Genomic DNA, 22,665 nt, shown 5'->3' with positions numbered 1-22,665 from the left:
AAAAGAAGCCGCTACAATGTTTGTGCCACATCAAGATCCGGAAAAGTGGATCGGTAAGCAGAAGTAGGCGTCGTGCATGTTTATTTGTTTTTTAATTCAGCCGTGGTTTAATCTTTATACGTAGATACCGCTACGCAATCAACGCAAATGTCTATATCTAAATAAAAAATCCAGTCCTCGTAATCTAAACACCATATTCTAACTTAAGGGGGGAATGTGCCTTTCGCTTTATCCTTGTTAATAAACAAGGAAACTCCGTTTCGTGCCGTGTCACTGTCTACATGTCTATATATCATTTGACATCTGACTGGATATTGATAATCGCCATTCGTCTCACGTGATTAGTCCTAAGTAGGCGATTATATTGAAGGCATCACTATTATTAATCTTGAGGCATTCACTCACTGTGAAACACGTCTTATTTTTCTTTTAGACTGCGATGCACAGGCGCTAAAGTTGTAAAATTAGTTGCGAGCATAGTCGCGAGTAGCAGCTAGTACTAGTAAGTATGTAGTAAGAGCAAGTCATCACAGAGCGGCATCGCCGCCCACCGACAGGGCACACATGCATTACCGCCAGCGGCGCCTCGTGTGCATTTGATTGCGGCGACAAGCCAAACAGACAGCTCGTCAAACCAACGGCTGTTATTAGTCAAGAATTCTATTCCAACGGAACGCTCTAACTAATCCTTTATATAATATCACATTTATGTCTAAAAGTAAATATATGTTTGTATGTACACGTCGCTACCCACCTACTTTCCCTTCTTCTATTTCCATACCAGTTGTTTATAAGAAATTCCTTGAGTTATTAGACCGTCAATTTATGAGTTTTTTTTTGAAGTGTCATGCTAAAATACGAAATTCTCTTTCAAAATTAACTATTAACTTTTTGTGAAATGTTTACCGAGTCATGTAAACCGCATTAAAACCTTGCGGTTAAATATTGCCTTTCTATATCCAATTACTATTATAAGTAAATATACATTCATTTCGCATGAGGCTTTCGCGCAGTAAGTTTACATTATAGTTTGGGAAACGAAAGGTTTGGGTGAATCATTGTAGTCGAACATTTACAAATCTAACTATACTTTCCAAATGTGAAGTGCGAGAATCGAATCCCTCGATAACTCACCAAGTCCTCTCCATTGTATACGCTGTGCACTTTATTAATTCATTTTTGTTTACATTCACCAACATATTTCAACAAAAGTAGCTTACCATAAAATACATAAACTTGCTATATTCTACAGGTTCTGTTATAATTAAGTCCTTGATTAATTAATCCGTGGATAATATTGCTGATAGTAATACTTCTCTGTACTCTGTTAACATAAATTTGTTACCTTAGCATATTATTTTGCCATAACATCACCAGACAATACTCTCAGGGACTTGTAGTATATTTATACAAAAAATTGTAAACTAAATTAGTCACACACTTCTATCGCAATCAAAAAATTGTACGAAGCAGGTATTTGTTTGACAACGGCGATTTCCTAATATCCGTTCGTAATACTATCATCAAGTGCCGTGACCACGTAAAAGATACCGCCGATGATAACTCAGGAACGTAGACCTGGCTATATTACTTGGCGCTGCTGGCCTTTCTTGCTTTTACAGATTCTTCGGACTCGAGGGTTGCGCAAATCCGCGATTAGATTAAAAAAATCTACTTCAGATACAACGCCTGACGTATTGACTAATTTATATCTACTCTGTTGTCGGAAGAAAGTGTTAACCTTTTCTGCGAAGACCTTTTAGCTGAACATAGATCACTGCCCGAGGTGGCAAATGGATATTTTCTCGCAAACAGTGGCCTCAATACAAAATCGCTCAGAAAATAAACAACTGTTACAGAACAGAGTCCAATAATAAAAGCAGTGAACTGTAAGAGTCGTTTGTGGCTTATCTAGTCTGGGCTGGAAACATGCAGCTTATAGACTATTGAGAGAGCTGAGAGGCACATCGCTAGCCAAGCACGCAATGCTTAGTATTAATTCATCTTATTCCAACTTAATAAAGTGCGTCGTATCATTTGAATGATTATGCAAATATCGATATTGTAATATAAATGTATATATGTTCATAACCACGAATTGTACACCAATTTACTTCGGTTTATAATAAACGGGTCAGCCACTTAAACAATATGATGATTCAATTGATTTTGTTTAAAAAATATCTCAGAAAATAACCCATTAAATATATTTCATTCTCAATACAGCCGCTACAACGTATAAAATATAAAATAGAGACTTCATCGTACACATCGAAAATACCATCCAACTTCCAAATTTAAAAAGGACTTCTCAGAAATTTTATTCGGCGAAATATGAGAAGGAATCCTGCTTAGCGGGGACTGGATTTTATTTTCCAAGCGCATGAACACGTCCTAAATGTCTTCGGCTCCCGCCTCACGAGATGTTCGGTGACAAATGGACTTTAGCCCACACGCGAAAGGTCGATTTTTGCATGATGCACATCGGAGTGTCGTCCACAAGTATAGGTAGATAAAGGCGGACGGTGACGCCTCGAGTATTTTCCTGTTTATCGCATTTTGTATAAGTGGTAACACAAGACGGCGCGAGTCGAGGCACAAGAGCGCGTCGAGCCTTGCATGATATCGCGGCTTGGGAACAACGTAACGTTATAAAAAATAAACTGCAGCAAATTGTCGGCGCAGATTGACCTTGTACGGTCTGATGATAAATTTAAACGGAACGTTAAAAAAGCAATTGTTTGTTTAAAGATACTCGCCAGGGTGTTCGTAGCAACAATACCTACACTTTTATTAATTAATTATCAGCACAGCAACGGTTGTGTGGTTTCGCCTTGATAAAGTTGGATAATAAAGAATGATTATAGAAATGGTATTTTTACCAAACGAAAACAATTTTCAACGCTGAACTGTTTATAAGTCAAAAGGTTGATATGTAAATAATGTTTGTTGAGGTCATTTGTCAGCAAACAGCTTTTAGACTGATTTACAAACACCTATAAAAAATGGTCACTCTGAGTTATGTTACATTAATTGACTTCTAGCAGTACAGTTTACACTGACAGTTTGTAAATAATAATTCATTTCAATACGTATTAATCCGAATTTTAATAGAACTTTTTGGTTATAATATCATTATTATTGATTATTATTTATGATACTTTTGAATTTTGAGATTCGGTGTACTATACTCTGTAAAATTTACATAAAAATAAAAGCATTATTAAATATTTTGTCAGTTCTGTGAAAAATAAAATGTTTGAAATATTCATGCAATTGAACACTATTTTATTCATATTCAATCGCGATGTGTACTTACTATTATTAGAACGGTACGGTACGTGTACCGCACGTCAATATACAACGGTTGCATGAAATATAAAGAATACCAAGAAACAATGCTAATGGGGCGGCGAATCTACGGCGGCGAGGTGTGATACGAGTACGTACATCGTCAAATGATCCGTGAAATTACGTGTTCAGACACTTCGTATAGCTCTAGGGTTGTCCGCGTGATTATTTAACCAGCAAACAGATGTATTTGGGTAAGTCACAAAATTAAAATCCGTTAATTTAAATAAAAAAAAATTAAAAGTTAACATGTTATTCCAATTAATAAAAGAATATTAACAAGAGTAGATTGCGATACGTGTTATCATAAATCTTTTAAATTAATTAGCAATATTTACCGAAAACGTTATCAATTGTTTCTCATCATTTTTATTAATATATAAATAGCAATAAATAGTTTAAGGGCGGAAAACCATGCGCTAAAATTAAACAGAAAGACTACAATCAAATGAATCTAACGAAAAAATGGTTACACCGTTCTTTTTTTGCAAATATCTACAATGTTTTAAATTATTTTGTAACTCTAACTTAACAGTTAAATCAAGTTTGTTTCGCAACTAGTTTATCTCCGTTATATTAAATAGTCTCATGAAGTAAAACAAAATCCTTCCGAATTTAAGTACTTATCCCCAGTCTAGTCCATTTAATTTTATTTTCTACTCTACATTACATGTACGTAGTAGTAATTTGTTGTGTATTAAAACAAAATGATATATCTTACATATTTCATTAATAAAAGTAAAATTACGCAAACGTACAAATTTATGTCCGTACTTAAATATAAAATTGTAGTAAATTATTGGCATACGTGATGATAAGTAATAAAAATAATTTTGTGTAGTTTTGATTGCCATATATTTAAATATAATTTTTTTCCGTGTGGTATCAATGACACAAGAATAGCAAACCGGGGGGGGGGTTCTTTCTGGGTGTTTTAAAAGGCGATTAATAGGATAATATCCTCCATTCTGTCAATTCCATGCTCGGATGCAAGTCAGTAAAATACTAAACCCGCCGTAAAATAGTCAATACCCATGATCGGGCGGGCGGCGGCCATGTAAGCCGTCAAGTTCGTTGCTATTCAAGGTACGAAGCGGCTACAGGAGCCCAGAGGACCTAATGTATTTAAGTCTGAGAGTGGAGGGACACGGAGACGCATGACTTAACATTTTCTGTGGAGACAGTAACGACCCTCAGCAATGAGGATTCCGACGAGAGGAGGCGATAGCCATTATAGGAAGTATAAATAAGAGTACAGATTATTCATGTCGTGTTAGGCTAGCCCTACTGAGCCCTCACCTCGCTGTCGAGCACGCACGCACACGGATGGGTGTCGCGCGGGGTGGGCGCACACCGTGCGTAGAGTCAAATTCCGCCAGCCGTGTTCGTTATCGAAAGGCGCATACCAATACCGGTGCTCGTTCTTGCGAAAGACGATCGGCCGGGGGGAGGGGGGTGTCTTAAGTCTAAATATACGGCCGAGTAGCCGCGCGTAGGCGTCGATAAAGCGATACTTTCTAGCATGTCAAATTCGTACATATTTTGGTTTGCAGTGTAAATGTAAGTTACTCTTGTACATAGACAAAATAATACAACGTTCGGCGATAAAATTAGTTTTTTTAACAGTACTAAAACATATTCATCAAATAAAAAAGGCAGACAAGCGTTTAAAAATTGAAGACACAGATAATAGGAGGTCATGAAAAATGTTAATGTAACATTGATTGATTAATATTATATTATCCAAATCATATTTTGATTGGTTACATGGCCAGCGTACATTAATGATTCACTGCATTCTAAGCATGTAGCGAGTAGTCGTGAAGGGAATCCTTCTCGTGTTTAATGATTCCGTGCGGAAAGGCCTTTCTTTTTAAAAAAAAAAGAAAACTTAGACGATAATTCGAATTGCCCTGCTGGGTCATCAGCTCAGCAACATGAGAGATAATTGTCACGAGTAGTTGAGTTATTCGGTTTAGTAACGTACAGCACACTAACTTAACGTTGAATAGAATAGATAAAACGTGTACGCCCATTGGCGCGGCATTAGCGAGTCGCGGCGCGTGGCCGGAGATCACGTAGGGGACCGACCGGCACTCTCCGCGTTGCCGTGCAAACGATGAACGCACAGGTGAAACCCTTGTTTGAAATTTATGAAAAACCATAACAATGTACACCAAATATGTACCAAATAATTTGCATTAAATTCATTTCTTCTTAAAAGATAAGTTATGGATATTATAATAATTGGACTTAATTCACTTAGGTTAAAGCTCAGTGTCTGATCTAAAAATAAATATTACCAACGTTTTATAAAATGAGTACAAGTATATTGTATTTTAAACAAAAATTAAAATGGAAGAACGATGTTTAAACGATGGAATCTGACATAAAAATCACTATTGTGATAATTTCTAAAGTTATGTAAATGATAACAGTCACTAACATGCGGCTCCCGTGCAGTTCAGTGCTCTGAATTATTTTATCATCATCATTTCAGCCGTAGTACGTCCACAGCTGGACAGAGGCTTTCCCTATATATTAACAATAAAACATGAAGGTTCAACTTGTTAGTGAAGGTTCTAGGCTGCGCTTGCCGTTCCGTGTTCTCCACTCCAGAACCTTAAGGCCCCGGCGGCCATAAGTTTTATGTGCTGTGGCCTGCCTATTGCTATTTCAAGTTGCCAATTTGCAGGTCTGTCAGTTACTTACGTTAAAGTAAAAACTATGTCAAGTGGTGCTCCAAACAGATTTACTCCACCGACGATTAATACATATCCAGAGTAATATTTTGCTTAAAATTACTATCTTTAAAGCACGATCTTTGGACTAAGTGACCTAGAACGCAAATATAAAAATTAAATAGCTGTCTAATGCAACGCTGAGTATTCATTGCGCCAAAATCGTAATTTAAATTTTACTTTTCATAACGGGCGTGGTCGTATTTCATTTATATTCTATTAAAAATGAATTTACATTTAATATACGTCTAATATATTAAATGCTGTTTGTAAAGTGGTTATGAGGTAAATTGGTGAAATATTTAATGATGAATAAAAATATATTCGCAGTTTAAAATTATTACAAGCGTCAAAGCGTTTCTCGATCAAAAGTATACTTTATTCATGCATTTGTACGCCGACGAATATCATGAATGAAAGTAACAAACTTGTAGCGCGGGGCCACTTATTTATCGCACCACGAATGCGACCTTTGATACGACAAGAATATATAATAATAATAAAAATATACGACGGAGTAATCCGCTAGAGTAGCTCGCTTCACGGACTGGCAAATGCTTTTGCGCTCCGGAGCGTTCATATACGTGGCTATACTTAAACAATAATGCAACAGTAATTGAATTGAATCTTCTACTTTGTGTTCATTATTATATAACGTACCATACCAATATATAAAATTCATTACAAATTGTCAGCGTAGTCAAACCCAGAAAACAAAAAGTCTATGAATTGTTTTAAGGAGAGTATAGACACTAAATTCTTACAAATTCTTATATTGTATGGTTATTAGTACCAAAATACTATAGTAGCGAAGGGGTAAAAGATATAAAAAAACAGAACGTTTTATAAAAGATAGCAAGAACAATGCATTGGACGCATAGAAAGCTTTCACAGCCCTAGTCGGTATCGCAGCGCTACAACGTATAGGAGAATGTATAAGCGAATAACACGTTTGTAGGGGACATGTGTCCGACGCTGTACAAACGGGAGGCGCACACACACGCACCACTAGGTCCATTCAGGCGTCACAAAGCGATTCTGAATGCCATTTTATCTCAAGACGCGGCGGGGGCCGGGCACGAGGCCGGGCGGGGGAGCAGTCGATTCGCCCGGCAACTGCGCCATAACTCTCCGCGCACGTACAACCAGACAATCGTAATTATTAACAGATATACGTTTAATGATCGTGTGTGTCCGAAGTAACTTCAGCTGCGGTACGAGCTAGCGACTCGAGCGTTTCCGCCGCACGTCTTTAGTGCCAGATTCGCAAACGACGCGGGGACGAATGAATCGTTACGGCACGGGAGTTAGCTGGAAGACGATGGATAATGGCGGGAACGTGGGGGGTACGCCTCGAGCAACTTCTTGCCAAATGAATTAAGATTCCACAAAACCGTATAACTTTTTGACGATTCAGTCGTGAATTAAAATAATTTAACATTGCACTGACGCAGGAAATGTTCTATTGCATTTTTTTCTTTTTAAACCTTTGAATTGAGTCGAAGATGCAAAAGCGAATGTAAACAACTGGACGAGAATCCGTATAATATGAAAAGAAATTCTGAAAAAAAAAAAAGTAAACACCTACCTTTGAAACATGAAGCGATTAAAATGAAAATATGGTTCTGACATAATAAAAAGTCGTATTTGTACGTACATATTTTCTTCGGAGCGACTTAAAGTTGTAAATTCAGAGAACAGCAAGTCCGTCGTCGGGCGGTGATTTGTATCGCGGTCGGCGCTCATTTGGCGAACTGTCGGGAGACGCGCATAGCTCATGCGAACAAAGACAGATCCCCGGCCGCCGCAGCTAGCTAGCGCCGTAACGACCGAGCATTCCGACCGAACGTGAAAGGACACCGCCATGTATAACACACGCACGCTTTACGAGCTCAACTCTGAATCCGATATTCTATTTTGAAGTAGTCGACAAATCAACATAACCAAAAATTTTAATTTCGTAATTGACATCGTACAAACAATATTTCTTTTTGGCAATACTTCCTAAATCATAATTAAAAATGATACATTTACGAATATCGCGTTATTTCGAGGAAAAAATAATAAAGCCTCGGATCAAGTTTTTTAAATGCATCATTTTCATTTAGTTCCTATAGAATTACAAACTATCACTAGATAAATACTGGTACAAAACAAAACTAACTTACTGTTATGTCCCGAGCTGTGTTAAGCAGATTTTGATCTGAAACAAAAATTCCAACAATGAAAACAAGCATAGAAGTTATAGCTGTATGTATAAATTAATGGCAAATTAATTAAAGGTTAACTAACTGTACCTTTATATCACAAATGATATTCAAATAAAAAAATTAAAAACTTCTAAAAATGGTCTTTTTTATGTTCGAGAGCAAGTTAATGTTAATTTTAAAACAAAAGCAAACATGAACTAAAAGGTGATTTTACGTGTTTGACGAACACGTGAAATCAATACCAACAATTACGTAGTGGCGACATTACGTCACGTAAGTAAAGAACTTATGAAAATATATTTTTTTTTACTTCTTGTAAAGTAAAAAAAAGATTACCTACATTTACTCAAATCTAAGTTTTGGAACAAAAAGGTTTATATTTGGAACGCTGGCCAGTAATAATTTATTTTGTTATTACCAATTCCTAATTTAAATTTCTCTAATTTTTTTGCATTATTGCGTAACTAGCGCGTTATATAAAGATGGATTTGCATCGGAACTATTTTCGTTCAATGATATTTAACGACTTAAGACCAACTTGATACCCGATTAATGGTTTAATACAATTCATTTTAGTGGGATTAATTTTTATAAAGACGCAGGATAGAGTTCTTTCAAAAGATTGAAAAAAATGCATCTTATGAATTTTTTTAAAATTTTTAGGTGTCTCACGTTTACATCACCGCTGTATATCAGAGACACGAAGTCTCCGTTATAACAACTCCATTCAATATAACTGTAGTTATAATCATTATCAGCGCTTTCTTATTAATCTATTCGATGTCATTATCGATAATATGAACACGGCAACACGAAAATAACGTTAAATAAATCGTTAAACCGGTTCAAAGTAAAAAATACACGTAAATAAAAAAATTACATCTCACGTATGTGGCATTGAGCGTGTTATTCTCATAAAAAACCGCTCATTTTGTCATTTGTGTAATTTTGCGAAAAATTAAGATAGTTTGAATGTTATTTAGGAAAATTTCTTTTTTGCCATAAGCATATATTTTTTAAATAGTATACACGGCTTTCTTTATATCGTTCAAAGTATTTACTTTTTTACCTTAACCTCGATAAAAAGTCCTAATCATAAAAAGTACACTTATTTTACCGTTTCCTTTAGTTGATGAATACCAAAACCGTTTTTGAATATTTGGTTTAAGGTATTTTATTTTATTTGTGACTTACCTACAACAGGATTGTTTACTTTTCCGAGAAATTAAAGCTACCGGATTTATTTTTTACAATAAATACGTTTAGAGGTATTTTATAAAAACCAAACGCTGAGGTGTGGCGACGAACGGCGACCGGCTTCCTACGGAGGGCGTTACTGGGCAAACGAAATGGACAATGCGCATAAAAAATCAATAAAATTTGGGCACGGCCTTCGCCGAGGTCGAATGACGACTCTCGGATCAGCGGTCGCACTCTGTTGTAAAGAAAAATGAATAATTTATTTTTCTTACTCTATATCTAACGTCTTCGTATTTTTAGAAATAAGTATTTTCCATCGAACAAGCGCAAATTACGACTTAAACATTTTCAGAAATCAACTTGTGTCTCTTAATTGGATTCACAATAAATGTGAAAAACACTTTTAAATGTGATTTTGTAATTATTCTTTGTATGTTTAGTTTAAGGATTGCTCGCAGTTTCGTGGCGCAATTTCATGACAGAAGGGATTGGAGTGGTAGTTATTTAATATATTATAGTAACATGACCGAAAATTGTGTAAATGAACTAAGTCTTACTGAGCTTCTCGATAACGTATGTGGATTAAGCATTGGAAGGTTAAAACTTTTAATTCACCAGACTAAGGATGGATGCGATAGCGCGAACCGAATACACTATGTCATCATAGTCCGCCTAAAAATATTGCACTTGGCACCAAATGAAACGGCGCCAGCGCTTTGAACTCGCGCCAACTTGATTTCTCTTCTATTTACCTATATCGGCTGTGCTCACGGCCGCTGATTATCGCGATACCAGTTGCCTGATAAGCCGCGCACACTTTAGTATCATTTATATGTACTGTTATGCGTGTGATCGTCGGAAACGTATTTGTTTCGACTTAACAAGCCTGCCTTGGATATCGAAAACAGAAACGAGTCATATCGTTATTTAGTATGTTAATAATTTTTTCGACAGAAATGAATCAGGGATAAGGAGATCCAGATGGACAAGGTCAATTAGAGGCTAAATCCAATGCCTTCAACATGTGAAATATTTTAACGCACTAATTTAATCAAATAAATGTTATTTTATGCCAACAGAATATTATCAATATATGAACGAAGTGATCAGATAATATTAACCAATTTATTCTATTAGAATCTTTACATAAAATGTACCTAATTGATTACATTCAATATCTGTCATAAACAAAAAATTTTTATCGGTTAATGTTTAAAGAAATATGATTTGATACAGTACACGCTTTTATTTCTTTATAAACTCATAAACATAATCTTGTAGTAAAAAAGCGATTTAAAAATTCCGATTACTACACTTTAAAGTTAATTATTGTTTTCTATCCTTGCAGACTTTGAAACGAGCTATATATTTACCCTTCAAAACTTCACCTATAACCGATCAGACTGTATATAAGAAGTGCCGCAGACGTGGTCACTTATGCATTGTTCAATGTTAGTCGATAGCAATCCCGGCAAGAGCAATAATCTATCAGACAAACATAGATTTGTGCGCGTTTCTCTTCATGGAGCAGTGAGGCGTGAAAGGTCAGGCGGAGCCGGTATAATAAGGCATTAGCGGCGGCCGGGCCGCTTTTCCCACGACATCTAGATGTGGCACTCGCTGCGGTCGAAATGCCACGGCTAGGATGCGCCGGGTCAGCAACGAGCGCCGGCTGCGAAGCACGTTCCAGCCAAACCGTGCAAAATAAATTTTCAATACTTCGTATAAAGAAAAGTATATGAAAGCATCTGTAACAATAACATCGTAGCCAATTATTATAATTTTTTCGTTAATCTTCATCACAGTTCAACCTAACAACTCACTTTACAATGCAGGGTATGTTTAGTATAGTGTTTGATCAAGTAGTAATTGTATATTTTCGTCCAATATCTTTAACACTGCACACTACATATTCGTTTTCCCTTTAATGTAAAGGCAAAAAAAACTTCCGCGACAAATGCACCAAATTTGAATGTAACGTATTTGTTATTTAAAAACTATTACTTTTTTACTATTTTAGACATACTTTACATCCATCGTCGTTACAATTTTGTAAACTATTTAAAAATATATAATTTTTTACGTAAATCAAGTTCTGGAAATTTTGAAAGGCTGTAAAAAATAAAATAGTAAAGAAGTTAATAAATAAATTAGGTTTCATAATTGTAATGTTCAGAAAGCGCAATCGTGGTATAAATAATTACATGAAATCAACATTCTGTTTCGCCATTAAATTTTAGTAGTTGAAAACACTGCGGAAACTGAAAAATGTTACGCGGAATGTTGTGAAAATGTTATCTTGAATTTCGCCTCGAAGCGCAAGACGCACTCGTCTCGAAGTCCACATAAGAACCGGTCCAGCGAACCGTTGCATACATGAACACGTGTATAGCTCGCACCGCACCGGGATCAAAGAAACGTGCAGTGGCGTAGGTCGGAGAGCGTGCAACTAGCCTTATGAACATGCACTATGTCTACGAGTGCATCGAGCGGGGCCGGGCCGGACACGGCTCACGCCACGAGCGTATAACACTTTGAAATAAATAGCATTAATCTGGCTAGTTTCGCTCTATGCCTGTGTAATTAAAGCTGATAAAACAATTATCTCGACAAACTTATAAAACAATAATCCTTTATATATTAGATATTAATAAGCAAATACAATTACTTATCTATTAAAAAAGGAATGTCATAATCTTCTTTTTCCATTCTTCCGTTCGCTAATCTTAAAAGGTTTACTATCAATAACAAATTAGAAATTTGTGAAAGTGGCAAATTTCACTATTCGCAAGCGACGATGTCAAATTCGTTACTTAAAATACAAAGTATGCTCTATGCAGTGAGCACATTTGACAGACTTTTAAAAAAAATCTTGAATCTAAAGACAATATTTACACTAACAGGCTCTGTCGCGAAAATATCTTCATTGAATACTCCATTATAGTAATGTTAGCATTACTCGTAGCTACGACTATTTATATCTATAAAGGTCTCATCTACAGGTACCGAATGGAAGGGTATTGAGCATGGGTGATGTTGGGTGCTGTTAACATTTTATGACTTCAGCAAACTTGGGGCGTTCGGGAATTCGAGAGCTAAGGATTATTCTTAAAATATCGTAGTTCGTGGGGTTAAAATGAATTATAAAGTAATATATTCTTAGTTCTCGTTACTAACACACCTATTATTTTCCACGTAAATACCTAAGAAATGCACTATTAGCCGACACAGTAATATAAGAGGTTTACCGTCCAGGCGCTAGGCAGGCGCACATCGACCAACGTCAAGCCAATTTGATGACATCATGAGTGAATTATTTGATTACATTAAAAACACGTACGTGTCGGCATTGTCAGCGTACTCACGTTTCCGCCCCGCCGCTTCTTCACACAAAACGAGCAGAATTGATTTTTTCGTTTATGCTTCGCTTACAAAACACCGACTTGCTTACACAGGAAATTGCAGAGCTAACACATTGCGCAACTGTTATATAGTTTTGATGAGCTGATTCTACTAGTTATATTTAAAATATTACATAATTTCAAAATCATAACAAAAAAATCAAATTTCTATGTACGCGAACTTAATATCTATAATCGATAGCATTGATTTGGGTCACAACTGAATTTTTCAAAGTAAAGTTAGACCTACGAACGCTAAAGATGCATGTTGTGACAACGCAAGGTCGATAGCATGCACAAAACATTGACATAATTACATTCTCACATATTAATAGTTAACATATTGGCCCGAGTAACACTTGTCCTGCATGAAAATGGTTACGGTAAAAGCTTCGTTATTATCATTTTAGGACGTTCACTACTGGACATAGGCATCTCCCATATATTTACAATATTCGGAAGCCTGCATGAGGTGTTTTCCGACGACCTTAAGTAGTAGCCTGTCTACTTTATACGTACATGTTTTACGCTTCGCTTTCCGCCCGGAGGTCTCCCGCTTCAGAATTAGTTTGCCTATTTTTTTTAATTAATAATTGTTAAGTTAGAGGATAAATCGTTACGTGAACTCACTATCGAATAAGCTACATCAGCGACCCGCTTAGGCATAGCACTGACAACAACCGAAAATATAGAAACTACAACACAGAGGAACATTAACAGTAATTAAAAGGAGAAACAAAAGATAGCATCATTTAGAGCGGCAGCGTCAGTGGAGACGGCAAACTTGAACGAAATAAAAAGTTGTGACAAACATTCTTCCACTTCCCACGGAGTTTGTACACACGGCCTAATGAAAACAAAGCGGGCGGGCGCACTGCGCTACCAATTTATAACAGAGTTTCTGACGAGTGCCCGCGTCGCCGCTTACTATATACGGGGCGATTAGTTATAGATGTAATAGCTTTTAGAGTATAAATATATAGCTCATTCATTAAAATAAGCTTCAAGACAAAATAGCAATTTTATATTAACAATTTCTAATCAACCTATATAAAAGTTACACTCTAAGGGACATAATAAATAATAATTCATTCAAATATGTAATCAGAATTTTGAAAAGAATATTTCGTACAGTATTTATGATCATTGCGTTAATTATTATTTCTGAAATAAAAATTTGATTTTTGCATAAGGTGTACCACACATTGATGGTTAACAAATTATATATACATTCAACCCTTTAAAGCTTTTACCCCTATCACCCTATATAGAACCAAGAGCACGGTACGGAAAATCGAGTTAACGGAGAGTATATAAATGTTCACTAAACAAAGACTGACAGCTTCAAGTTAATTTGCTTTTAACAATCAAAGCTAGCTAGACATCTATGTGAACGTTTACAACACGAAACGTTTCGAACCGGAATTATCAACTATAACTAGCGATTTTTCTAGACTAGTCGCCGAGTATTATTGGGTTAACTGTATATCTTACTTGTGATAGTTAAAACATGTACATCAGGAATATATAAAATAATTATTGCAATCTTTCCCAGTTAAACTTTTAGCAAATTACTGATATTGGTGTCAAGGCAACGGTAGTACCATGACAAAGAGCTTTATGAGTCAGTAACAATAATAACGTAATGATAACATAGTGAGAAAAAAAGTCTTCAAAATTCGGATTATAACATATTAAAGTTAATTATTGTAGACTCTGTACTGACGGAAGTTATTGGCCTGTCGCATTTTAATAATTTCAGAGTAATTGATCACATTCAGATATCTTTATTAGTAGTAAACATGCATCTGAATATGCACTTTTAATGTGTCGATTATTTCAACCTTATAAACAGTAAGCCACCACCGGCTCGGAAGGCTGAACTGCTGAGTAGAGCCGACCAGATACTTAATAGTTACTATTTCCAAAGGGAATTTGATAATTTTTGATGCGTATATTATAACATTAACCATGTTAATAAGTCCACAAGCCAAGTTCTGGGCATTTTGATCAACCAAAAACTCTTAGATGTTATAAGATTTATGTAATAGTATATTCTTAGTTTTATATTTAAAATTAAGAAAAGAAAGATCTAAGATATCTTGTAAAACTCTATTACGTACGCTTAGACCAATGAAGTATTTATTTTTTTAAAAGCAAAATTTAGGAGGTAAGAGTTTATTTTCTTTCTTGTATTAATCATCTATCACTATTAAAATTACGGAATTTTAGAATACAAATTTCATTAAAAAGATCTCTCAGGAAATCTTTAGCTTTTAAGTTATATAAAGCTAATACAGCTCTTTGCAAAATAAATATTTTTATTTCGGCAGCACTGCCCCGTTATAAAATACCTTAAATTAAAATGCTACGAAAACTGACGATCACTTTACACAGTAATTAAAAATAGGTATAAAAGCTTTACAGCCTTTTGCTGACAAATGAATTATACATTTACCCTGTTTGCGGCGTAGTGCCACACTCATCCGCGACGTTCCCTACCAACTCTGACATTGACTCGGCAATAGGTCTCAGACAAGAGGTTCATGCCTTCCTCCGACAAGCGATTAGATAACAATTAATCAATACAATAGGATAGGTGTCACCTTTGACATTATTTTTTTCTACTTCTATTTATATAAAAAAAAATTACAATGCGACGTAGGTGTAAAAGCCAAAAGGCAGGCGGCAAGCTAACATCGCCCAGCACCGACCGTATACATTTATGCCTTCCGAGCTTTTACACCAAATACCAATCGACCCGGTATATAGTTATTACGTCTTCAAAAATCATTTGAGTGAAAAATGAGGACTGGAATGTAAAGGACGAGATGTACGTAACAGATTTTTTTTAAATGGTTTGCCCGTCACGTGGTAAGGAGCAAGGTCAGTGAACGCTTCCGCACACACGGAGCACTCGGAGCGTCTCGTAAGTAAACAAGCGAGCGGGAAGTGGGAGCCGGTATTGTTTGCTCTGCGAGCGGAGTTTGCACAACCAGCGCTCTGCCTCCAGCCACAGAACAGAACCGATCGTAGCACAACGAGCCGCCTAACAATCATACCTAAAAACTGAGAAACGACACTAAAAACACCATTCCATGAAAATGTTCACATGTAATTTAATTACGAAATGAATTAGATAAACAGGGTTTTAGATTAGCTAAAAGTGTTAGTTTTAAATGGATGAATATATGGTACACACAAAAATCAATGGCTTCAGTAAGAATTAATGACTTGATGATAATATAGTAAGAGCAATCGTTTTCTAAATCCGGGTTTATATATATTAAAATTAAATATTGTTCAATACCTTTCTTTGCAGACTTAGTACAGAAGTAATTTGGCCCGTCACAAGACAATAGAAAAAATAAATTAATGTTACATATTTCAGACTGATCTTTTATACAGTTTGATAAGAAACGGGTGTAAAAGCTTCAAAGCTTTTTGCTGGCAAACGTCAAAATTTCACATATAGCCACCCTGTATATTTCCATCCAACCTCAATTATGCAGTTAATTTATATACCATTAAGCACACATTTACAAATCAGTTTCTTTCTTTCTCTCTCTCAGCGTTTTTTATATACAGTACAGACGAATGTATTTAAAAAAAATATTTTATTATATTTCTAATCATAACAGGTAAAATTAAGCTTGTTCAAACTTGCTCAATGTATTATCTTTTATCAAAACAATTATATTTATAAGCCAAACGAAATCAATGAGTGCATGTTACAATCATAATTCTTAACGACACTGCAGCAAGCACACTAAACATTTAACATCCCTCAGCTTTTAACACGCTTCATCCTTCGACATTTGTTTGTAATATTAACTTTATCGTCTAAACAATCTTTTTTAGTCAAATATATGCATAGAAAACTAAAATAAAAAAAAAAGTTTATTTCATTTAATATGAACGCACCACGTGTATCTCCAACTCAAGTAAGAAGCTATAAAACACACAGGTAGTGCAAAACAAATTGATTTGAAATAAAAAAAAAAAGTTAATAACAAAATTGACAACCTTATAATTTTGCGTTAAGTATTTATAAAGCCGACAGTGACAAGCGGCAGCCCTGTGCGCACACGTGACGCTTAGCGCGGTGCGGCGCGGCGTCGGCGCGCGGTCGCTCGGAACCTTCTCGAACGTCGAGATAACACGTGTATTTATTAAGTCCGCCAATTGCGCAACAATAAACCGGCGATAACACTGTTTGTGCGCGTCACCCACGCCCAAACTTAAAGCGAAGCCGACTCGGCAACTGTGCAAAAATACCGCCGGACGCAATTGTTCGTCACATCAGCGCAAACATTACACAAAGTTATACATACAATTGAAAATAGAATAAATGATCTTATTCTTTGTTATATCGCAACCAGCAACATTTTGTATTGTTATTCCTTGTATTTGAGAAAACGTTAACGGTCTTGCCACGTTTATGATCCTAATTATTATTTAATCTAGCTGTAAATTTTTGTAGCAATCTTAGAAGGAGACTACTCTTGCAGTGGGTGTCGTTCGGCTGCCATGGTGACGATGATGAAATATTTATTTGTAGTCTTTAATACCTTTCCGTGAAGAAAACAGTCAGTTGCGTTTTAAATTATGGAATACGTATTACTATTGTGTATTAGTATGTTCACACAAAAGAAAAACGACGAGAAGCCGCTATTTAAATCTGAATGAATAACATATAACGGGCATGAGATATGCGCCGACGGAAATTCTCACTAGAGGCCCATTGAAACGTACACAAAACAAATCTTCAAGTCTTACTGCGGTCGCCGGTCATCGCTGAATAGACACACAATCACTCTTCGCTCTTAGAGAACGCGTGTAATACTTCACCAAATGAATTTTATATAATCCTTGATATAAGTATATATATATATATACATACACACACTAAGTTACGCTATAAATATAAAATTCCTTTATCAACATATTCTTTTAAAAACCTATCTGTGCTGACTTGTAGATCATTAAATAAAAGAAGAGAAAAAGTTAACAAATGAAAAATTAAAAATAGATGTTATTCACAATTTATGTATGAAACATATCTAAGCTTTATCTCATAGCTTTCAAATCAGCGCCCGACTAAAACAGTAACAAATATTATTTTGCTAACTTTTGTATTCCAAGAAAGTGCTGTTAAGAATTTGTTTATTTTACTTAAAGAATTCGATAACTTAAAGTATCAAATGTTATTTAGTTTTGTAAGATCGGTCAATTTTATCGCGTGATCAGCGTATAACAATGTTATTTATTTCAAAAGCATTTTCTACACAATACAAATTATATATTGAATGATTGAAAGATATGATTTAATATTACTAGGCAAAAATACCAAAGAAGTCAAAACTGTAGGCAAAGATTAAGAATATATTTGTAGTAAATAGTAGGAGATGGAAAAAATGAGTCCATTCAAGAAATATACAAGTACATATATATACACGTATACATAACAAACACAACTATAGAATATGAACTGTCCGCGACCACGAGCGCAAATGAAGCGTGACGTAGGCAAGCGTTCGGCGACAATGCCTTTTTTGACAATTCGCTCCGGAAAGCGAAGCGTTCGTCCGAAAATGACAAAGCCTCCGCCCGCATTGAACTGCCCGTGGAAAAATATCTGTCCGAAAATGCTAGCAGCATTTTTAAAAAAAATCATGTATTTTTTTGTTTTACGTTCAAACGAAAATGGTTTAATAAAAATGTAACAGAAGTTACTAAATTCTATCACTCAAGTTATTATTATAGAAATAAAAATTTAAATTTCAACTACAATAAAAAATCGCCAAAGGTGTAAAAGTAAGAGCAAAACGACTTGAAAAATTCGACTAAATTATTCATATTTTACTTAACGTAAAAAGAAGATTCTTATACAGAGAAGAGCGAAGAAATTACGGAAAATACTTAAAATATTACTTAAGCCATAAACTATTGCAATGAAAATATATTTTTAGTAGTCAGTTTTGAGCATTTGTTACACACTGTCTCAGCACTTCAAGTGCTAACAATTTTTTTTATTATAATTTAAGGTTGTCTTATTTATATATACGCCACCTTACCTTTTTAGATGAGCTTCGATATTTTGCTGATTCTAGCCTAATGTGTTGCAATGTCGATTTAAACTTTCTCTGTATAATGACATTATTATTTGTCATACAGAGTACCATATAGAATTCATGTTGTAGTGAGCAACCCTTGTTTATTATAATCGATACATAAAAAAACTTAAGTACTTATATCATTACATTTGTCTGCAAAAAACAGTGTCGATTGTTTTGTAAATAATTGTTGATCATCGGCATCCCTGGCACAATAAACGGACATACACGACGTGTCATCGCGCAACCGAGCTATTTCGAGGTACGTTTTCCTCTTCACAATAATACCTACCTAACAAATAATAATAGAGCGCCGTGCACACAGCACCGATGTAAACAAGCGCGATCGACCGCTCCGATAATGAGCTTTGTGCGGTAATATTTAAAACCCAGTAGTGGTTCATGAGCGCGCGTTGCAAGGTGAACGACTTAAATATTATAACAATAGCGAGTATGTACATTAGACCTTATTTCTGTAAACTTTTTATAACGACTACAACTTAAATTTTGTAGAAAAGATACTGAACTATTTTAGAGTGGATTTGCAATGCAAAGTTCTGTCTAAGGAACAAGTATACATACTTGCTTTCCCTAAGTTCTCCTAATTAAAATTTTCAATTATCCTACCTTTTCTTTGTTGCACTTACGTGTCGTTTTTAAATGGCTGTTTAATTCACATATCATATGATTTGATAATAATTTATACATTATAGTTACTATATGTAACATTCAATTCTAAGATCACGCCGTCATTTTTGTTCGGTGATAGTTGAAGTGTATTTTAAAATAACGCAATAACGACACTTAGCACTCAGGAACAGTGGACAGCAGTTACGTATTTCAGCACGTCTAATAAAGTGGTACATAAATAATAATAAAAAGAGATAAATAACGACTTTCAAAACTTCAAGGAGCAGTCATAAAGTTCAGATATAAATAAAACTATTAATATAAAACGAAAGAGTAGTTAAAAGAATTATGGAGCAATAAAAAGCAAATAGGAATTGTTACTTTATTGAATTCGATATGTGTGATGATTAGTGAATGTAGCAAATCATCGTTAATTAGGGATTGTCTCTTGCCAAATGACTCAATGCACTCAACTAATACATAAAAAAAATGTTTTCAAATTTTAGATACTTAACAAGAGCGCACTACATTAAAACGCTTTCCGTGCTAACAATGTTTTGCGAAAATTCAATATAAGTAATCACAGGTAGATATTTGGTTATTCACGTGACAAATGGTAACAAAGTTTTTTTTAAAACCGAACGGTTTCATTTAATTTGATTCAAAAAAAATCTCTTGAAAAAAAAAATCTCAAAAAAGATCTCGAGAATTGAAACGTAAAATGCCAAGTGTACACATGTGCAGGCTGCGTGTACGGACGATAACGAGGGACGTAATTGCTTCGCAGTGACAACTGACGCTTGACAAATAATAAAACTTACAATAGAACTCAACATCAAATTGGTTTGTTTTGAACTGCCTACACCACGTTAGTAATATTCTTAATAAATATGCGTAATACTTCTGTTGTAGAGCTAAATATTGGTTTTGGTAGCTTTGCTAGCTTTGGTAGTTTTGGTAGCATGGGGCTTCCTGGGTAGGTAGGGGGTATCACTGAGTATATAATTTCCACTGCCTAAGTGGCACGCACAGACGAATTACTTACTGTCTGCGTTTGAAAAGCGCTGAAGACAGCATGTTGCTTGTTATCTAAGCAACATGCTGTCTTCAGCGCTTTAAGTTTTAAGTAAACACTATGTCAGGTTTTAAAATAATGCCGACGCAACTCATTATATTTTAAGTTCCTAGGTAAAACCAAACTGACTCGCGATCACTCACGCACTATCAGTTGGCATAAAATCTAAAGATCTACTTTATGCATATGATGAGGTGAATTCAATGAGCAGCTAAAGAATTCCTTCGGGAGATATATAAAATTATTTATTAACACTGTTGTATAAACAAAGAATGGAATAAACGCTGGATTTCAATTAGTGTTATCGCATTCCGCGAATCCTTACAGACAACCCTTGGATAGAGTTGAGATTATTAGGAATCTAATAGTAGTGGTACCAACTGATACAAAAAAGTTAAATTACTTATAAAATACACACCTAAATATTTAATTAAAAATTAACACGTACTATAACATATACCCTATATAAAAGCTAAATAAGTATTATAGACAGGGAAGAGCACTTCAAAAGTCCTTCTAATCGACACATAACGCATTCCAAAGACAAAGAACATGTACAGTGAATGAATTGTTGAAGAATTGTGTGGCTCTCAAATGTTCATAGAGAACGCGGTGCAAGAAATGGACGTGTTTTTTTTTTTTAAAAAATGCAGGTGAAATTCTGAAATTAGTTCTATGGGAAGGATACTATTGTTTAGACTAACATGCAAAGTGTAGCAGGGTATATAAAGGTTGTTAAAAAGGGCAGCCCCGTACCTGGCTGCACTCAATTGCCAGACCGACTTGGCCCGCGTACCGTGAACTTTACATTGTTTAATTGCCACTTTAATTTTAAATTTTTCTTTAATTAAAACCACAATCACAATTTATACGTTTTCTTTTGATTGTTGTCGCGAAATTTTACTTTCACAATTAAACAATATTATGTTCACACTGTGTAGTGTTATTAGCAAAACTAGTCTTCAGTAGACCCTATAACGAATTTTCTTAATATTTATATGGCAACATTAGTTATGTTAAATAAAACATTTGGACTAATCGATTTTTGGAAACATGTAATGTTATTAAAAAGCGTCATATTTTTTTTAGACGAACGAAATATAACATTACCGTCGAAATAACACGACTTTATAATTGTTTAATGAATCTTTTAAATTGGCGCGGCGTGTAAAAATGAGCAGCGACAAATAAATCTAGTTGAACCCGTAAACTGATAAGAATCAATTGTATTCCTATTCATTCAATTTAATTTAACCTTCCAAATCTAATTGAAAGTCAAAATTTTAAAAGTCTCTTTTTGCGAACACTTCGCTATTTGTTTTTAGATACTTTAATTAACCGATCCATTTTTATTTTTACAACTTTGATCCGTATATTTTAACCTACTGTTATCAATGGTTATACTCAATAACCATTGATAACAATTGACAAACATTGTTAATAATCTAACTTATGATTTTCCACGATACCAAATGACGTACATAAATCACATATACCGTCGGTATTGTGTGTAATGTACAATGTAATTTGTGACACAATCTAAATTTGATATAAGACAAAGGTTTCGTAGACCCTATTGTGCTTGTCAATAATCAAATAATCGGTTGGTGGTCTTGTCGTAAAATGATCAGATTACAGATTGCACAATGGAGTTAATCCGAAGGCATTTATTTAATAATGGAGTCGAGTGACTAGATATTATTGTTCACTTTCTATTTTACAATAATACCAAGTAATTTATTTTTTCATTTTAATTGTAGCTTAGCGAAACAGTTAATTGTTAAAAAAGTTAAGACATTTGCAAATCATATCATAGAAATAAATGCTGAAAAATTATTATTTCTCTATAATTCACTATTAATTAAAATTATTAAAATTAATTAAAATTTTGCTACATTTGACCAAAATAACGTTACGAATACGTGGTTACGTTTCGCTAAG

At 34.9% G+C, this 22,665-nt stretch overlaps 1 protein-coding gene across 1 annotated transcript in view; it reads right to left on the bottom strand.

Annotated features, from left to right (window-relative positions):
- CtBP (C-terminal binding protein) overlaps positions 1-22,665 on the bottom strand; it is a 99,879-nt gene that overhangs the window by 54,444 nt on the left and 22,770 nt on the right. Inside the window, exon 2 of the mRNA XM_068769341.1 lies at positions 8,261-8,295. The gene's annotated coding sequence lies outside the window, so the exon portion shown is untranslated. The remainder of the gene's footprint in view (positions 1-8,260; positions 8,296-22,665) is intronic.

The sequence above is a fragment of the Battus philenor genome, unplaced genomic scaffold, assembly GCF_028537555.1.
Source record: "Battus philenor isolate CCGP_79_NKW_IND1 unplaced genomic scaffold, ilBatPhil1.0.hap1 SCAF_28, whole genome shotgun sequence".
Taxonomy (NCBI): Eukaryota; Metazoa; Arthropoda; class Insecta; order Lepidoptera; family Papilionidae; genus Battus; species Battus philenor.
Note: the sequence above shows the minus strand (reverse complement) of the source record. Positions and strands in the feature narration are given on the sequence as shown.